General features: G+C 34.4%; 1 protein-coding gene across 3 annotated transcripts in view; it reads left to right on the forward strand.

Moving 5' to 3' along the window:
- The window catches only part of LOC106868231 (D(2) dopamine receptor), a 1,504,014-nt gene that overhangs the window by 1,037,417 nt on the left and 460,423 nt on the right, over nucleotides 1-6,174 (forward strand). For all 3 annotated transcript variants that reach the window (XM_052967719.1, XM_052967725.1, XM_052967717.1), the window contains one exon: nucleotides 5,606-5,667. The gene's annotated coding sequence lies outside the window, so the exon portion shown is untranslated. The remainder of the gene's footprint in view (nucleotides 1-5,605; nucleotides 5,668-6,174) is intronic.

The raw sequence follows: 6,174 nt of genomic DNA on the forward strand, positions 1-6,174 counted from the left end.
TGTGTGTGTGTGTGTGTGTATGTGTGTGTGCGTGCACAGTCATGCAAGAAGTAAATAGACACATTTAATTTTCCAAAATTTCTGATCTAAGCGTCTTAATACTTTCAGCGGTGTAGAATTCACAATGTAATTATTCTTTTTCATTCCAGGTGCATTATATTAAACATTTGCGAAGAGTAACCATGACAGTAGAACTGTCACATTTTCAAAGAGGTCGTATTGTTGGGCAATCTGAGGCTGGTCTTAGCCAGCGAAAAATTGCTGAAAAATCTTCAAATTCCTCTTGCTACTGTTGATAGAATTATAGTGCAATTCAAAAGGCAAAGAAAAGAATCAACAGATTCTCGTCCCGGCCGAGGAAGCTTTGCTGTTTGTAGAGAACTGTGGAAAACGAAACCCGTTCGAAGGCTTCTTACATTGCAAAACAGCAAGAAGTTAGTCCAAAAAACGCGTGTTTCACATCTGCATAAACTTGGGTATTATAGACGAGCAGTTAGAAGGAAACGTCTCCTTCAACCAATTAATATCATGAAAAGAAAGAAATGGGCTAAGGAGATTCCATAAAAATCCAGTTCATTTTGGGATAGAGTGATTTTCTCTGATTAATCCAGATTTGCATTATTTTCAGACAGTAGACGTGGTTTGGAGGCTTCCCAATCAAGAATATGATTTGAAACGGCTCCAACCATCTGTGAAACATAGCGGTATCTCTGTAATGGTATGGGGAGCTGTCACCAGCAATGGTTGTTCTGAGCTGATCGAATGTGTCGGAACCATAAACTCTGAAAAATACAACGAAATACTTAAGCAAGGAATACTTCCGATGTATTCACACGATAACATAAGGAAAAATGAGTTTTTTTCATAGAAGATGCCAGCGAAAAGGAATCAACAATGGCTGACTGAAAATGGGATCAAAAAGCTTCCTTGGCCGATCCAATCTCTTGACATGAATGCAATTGAAAATCTTTGGAGCATACTAGATAGAACTATACGAACATCTCGACAAACCTAAATCTAATTTGTTGCGTGAAAAGTGGGCAGAAATTCCACAAGAGACAGTCATAAAGCTCACCATTTCAATGCCAAAAAGAGTTTCTGAATAAAAAACTGCAAAGGGAATGTCAATTTCAATTGTTGGCTTTGCGTATTAAATAAAAGATTTTGAAAATTAAAGGTGTCTATTTACTTCATGCATGTATGTGTTTATATATATATATATATATATGTGTGTGTGTGTGTGTGTGTGTGTGTGTGTGTGTCTGTGTGTGTGTGTGTGTGTGTGTGTATCTATTTATCGATCTATCTATACATTTATATATATGTATTCATATATGTGCCATGACAGATCGCTAACCACTACACATTTTTTCTTTCCTCTTTTCTCTCCTTTTTCCCTCCTTTTTTCGCTCCTTTTTTTCTCTCCTCGTTTCTCTCCTTATTTCTTCATGTGTTCCTTTCTGTGGAAGAGCGTAGGCTCGAAACGTTAAAGACTTATTCACTTCCCGAGCGTTATACTAATACATCTGTTAATTCAGAATTCATAATACAAAATAGTAATAATAATAAACGAAAATACAATATTTGCCACGTTTATGAAAGGAGATAAATTCTACCACGTGCGTTGAAGGAAACTACGAAAGGGCTTCTGAGTAACGACATTCTTTGTTTCCTGGTTTGGGGCGCAGACAAATAAATCTTGCAAACTACTTACCCTGGAGTAACCAACATAAAGTTGACCATGAGAAAAGCAAGCCAGTAGATTGCAAAGACGGACCTTGAGCTGTATTAATATACACTGCAAATCAAAATCGCACTGGAATTTTTACCTCAAATGGCATGCCTGTTGGTTTCATTGGAATTCTGGGAATGAAAGCCTCTTTCCCGGAGGCACATCCACTGATGATGGTAGCTTCAGTCACATTAGGTGCTAATGTTTTCACAATCAAACTTGTCCCATTGCATAATTTAGGAGGATCTAAATTTCTTAGAAGCAACTCTGTTGCGTAATGGACAGCTTGATTTTCATCAAGGACTGAAGAGTTCTACCTCTTAATGACTGCTGGAATCTTATTCGTTAATTCATAGTTTATCCTTGCTACTGTCTCATTTTTGGGGGCAAGAATTGTACTTTCACACAACAATTTATGTGAATTATGATTAATACTTAAGTCTGGAAATACCCTGTTTTTCATCTAAGCTGAGGAATTCAGCATGATAGCAATATGAGCCAAATTGTTATCACCATTCCCATAAATTGGTACTTTCCCATTTCCTAATTGGAGGAACCAGGTTGAGAAATGTTTTGCTCGTTGGTCTCCATGTAATAAAGAGTGTACGTTAGTATTGAGGGAAAAATTCAGTACTTTATTCTAGAGGTGTCAAGATTTAATGCATGCTTTTATTTCATAAGATCTTGTTCATCTCAGAATGACTAGTAATGTCAGTCTGAAGTCTCCTGATAAAACTAATGTAACTCCTCCCCTAGATTTATTGTTTTCTCTGATGTTCTGTAAGAGCTTCCATTGCACATCTGACATGGTACATGGTACATTCATCCCAAATTCTTATTTCTTTATTGTCCACAAGGGGCTAAACATAGAGGGGACAAAGAAGGATGGTGTAGCCGTTTTCGTGTGAAAAGTGAATACACACATCTCTATTTTATATATTAGATATACATACATACATACATACATACATACACACTGATATATATATTCATACATATATATATATATAGACTATATGAAAGCAACACCTGCATACAAGTTTACATACAAAATATATTTGTACAAATGTACATCACAGAAGCATACGGCTGCACACTCACACACAGTATACGCACTCATAATCACTCGGAAATGATACATTCGTCCCTCATCTAAAAATACTCACAAAAGTCTTGATCTCTAAAAATGTTTCAATTGTAAAACGTATTAGCCTTCCCCCCACCCTATCACTATACATGCCTCAAGATTTTCAGTTCATTTCCTAAAGACGTTATTGTTGCTATGTATTTGTCCAATTATTTTCCAAGAAATGGAGAATAAATGGAGAAATTCGGAATATTACATTCGTTTCCAGTAAATCCATCGTATATTGGTCCGGAATTGTCAAAGTATGAAATAAGGTAACTGTTTAAATTAATTTTACTAATAAAGTATATTCCCTTTCGTATATTTCTTTCCGTTAGAATAATTCTATCTATTGCCTTGTATCTAAGGACGGAAAGAATAGATATTTTTCAATTTCATAATTTTGGTCAAATGAGAAAAGTTTCGAGTTTCGAGATATCTTTTTGATAAAATCATACTCCAGTTTGGAATTGTATTCTGATTTGAATCTGGTTTTGCAATTACTGCTTGATTTATTCCACAGGTTTTCTTGTTCCTTTATTTTCGAGAAAGTAATTATCTTTGGAAATTGGGCTTTGATGTTTACATAATCCGTTTTAAAACTTATCTCTTGTTTCACGTATTAGCAATATATCAAATCTAGACAGAAACAATGGAATACCTATTTATCTTGGAATTTTCATATTTCAATTCTGGAAACTAGTCAATGTAATTGTTTCCTTTCATATAAAATAGATTTTGAAAAGTCAATTTTGTTGATGATTCATATATTAGCATATATTTTCAAACCTGCGTGATGAAATCTAAACCCAATCTGTTTTTTCTTTAAATTTATGTTGTCATTAAGCGCAATTCGCATTCATAGCTAACCAGATGGTCATTGCAATCCAAGTTGATATATTAGTTAAATATATATCCACATTGCTACTGAGACAAAAACAAGGCGCAATTTAAACCGAATATTTAAAACACATGTTGAGGTTCAATTTATTCTCAGAAATAAAATTGTTTGGGAGAAAATAATTTGCAGCTTGAAGGAATAATAAAATAGTCGAACATCTTTAACATACAAATAGGAAAGAAAATACTCCACCATCTCTTTCTTTCACATTTTATTTTTATCTGTCAGCTTGTCTGTGTGTGTGTGTCCGTTTTTTGCGTATGTGTGGTTGTGTGTTTGTGTGTGTGCGTGTGTGTGTAAACAGAAAACGTGAAATTGTTTACATGATAGCTACTCTATCTCATGTACATTTCGTTAACATTTCAATAACATCTCATTACGCACAAAACGTAAATAACACACTCAAATATTATTGTTAAACATTCAGAGACTTGTAACTCTCATTATAGGATTCTTAAAAGTTAACATAGTCACCAATTGTAAAAGAGTAGCATAGTCACCAATAGTAAAAGAGGTGGCTGACTGTGTAAAGGTCACACATCTCGGATGATTTCATAATTAGTCTTGATTCTGGAATCTATGTTGACTAATAAACATGATTTGTCAGGAAATATGCATAAGATACAGTAAGTAGGCATCTTATGAACAATGTCTCATATAGTTTTTTTTTTCTACATATACTCTGAGAAGTAGCCAAACTCCGGACTCATGTATATGAATGCAAGACATAAATTATACGCACTCTTCATTCTGTAATTTATTAAAACAAAAGCAGAGGTTAAACAATCACATCATTTTCGACATAATCTCCTTGTTTTCGATGCACTACTTTCAGTGTTCACTTTTTTGCTTATTCTATCTCAGAAGAAAGCTTTTGGCAGGTCGCAGAGCATGTTATGGGGCACTTCTTTGTCTGTAGCAGATCGACGACCTTGTAAACAACGTTCGAGCGATCCAAAGAGGGGTAGTCGAAAGGGTTGAGATCTGGATGTATACTAGGGTGAGTCAAAACGTAATGCCATTTTGTTTAGGACAGGCATAATTACCAACACTGGAACATGTAAGATACATCAAAGTGACGCTGGTCCTCTGTGGACCACATCCCTACTTCTCAACATAGTCACTGTTTCTGTCAATAGCAATGTTCCACCTTCGAATGAGAGCATGCATCCCTGCGCTGTAAAATATTCTGCTGACTGTTCTTTCAGCCACTTCTTCACTAAAGTGTTCACTTCCTCGTCACTGGAATAATGTTTGCCTCTCAAACCCTCTTTCATGGGGCCGAAGAGAGGATAGTCCAGTTCCAATTTATTACTGTTAGTTTTATGTATTGTTACATAAAGAAAAGGATCATGCATTAACGCAATACTTTTAAGTAGTGTAACAAATATCTTATAATTTCGCTGGTTAAATTTTGACATTATCACTTCAGTTTCTGAATATTCGCTTTCATCACACTTTCGTCATGAAGGCGAGCAAGGCTAAACATTGAAGTAACTGCCAATCTTTGGATTTATATAAGGTACTCTACTAAAAGGTATTGCTTTTCACTCTATAAATAAGACTCACAAAACTCTCTCACACACACACAGTAATTACATTAACAAAACATTGTATATATGCGGACAAGTATGTATTTATATACATATGGAGTGGGTTGTGAATTTATGTACATGTGTATCTATGTGCATATATATATTTGTGTATGCGTGTCTGTTTGAAATTGCATAAAATATTTTGCAATATTACAGTGTTATGTAAAATTTTTGTCCAAAAGTTCATGTAACTGAAGTAAAATAAGTATGTAATATATAATAAGTTGACACTGAATATTTTATGTCTTCAGGTATTCTGCCAGACATCAACAACCACAAGTAACATAAAGTGAGAAGTAATAAACAGTGCAAGGTGAGTATTATGTTTAATTTATATTCGCTATATTATAGCTAATGGGTCCGTGTCACATTGACATTTTAAAGGCACTGAATGACCGAAGTCTTGCAGAAGTCTATTTTTTGCTACAAAGTATTACTTACCTCATATTTCGATTTTCTTCTCATAATATATAGACGTTGAGTTTTGTATTAATTAGTTTCAACAAAGGAGATATCAATCAATTAATGACTGTCATATTCGACAATTCTTTTCTTTAACATCAGAACCTACCTGATAATGGCAATAATTATACGTGTGTTTATGTGTATACATGCATACAAACAAACGTACACACGAACGCACGCACATACAGATATGAATATATAAGTGTGTATATATATATATATACACGCACAGAACACTTATACTTTCATATATGTATGTATGTATGTCCCTCTCTTTCTCTTCCTCTCTCTCTCCCTATCTCTCTCTCTCTCTCTCTCTCTCTCTCTCTATATATATATATATATATATATATAT

The sequence above is a fragment of the Octopus bimaculoides genome, chromosome 5, assembly GCF_001194135.2.
Source record: "Octopus bimaculoides isolate UCB-OBI-ISO-001 chromosome 5, ASM119413v2, whole genome shotgun sequence".
Classification (NCBI taxonomy): Eukaryota; Metazoa; Mollusca; class Cephalopoda; order Octopoda; family Octopodidae; genus Octopus; species Octopus bimaculoides.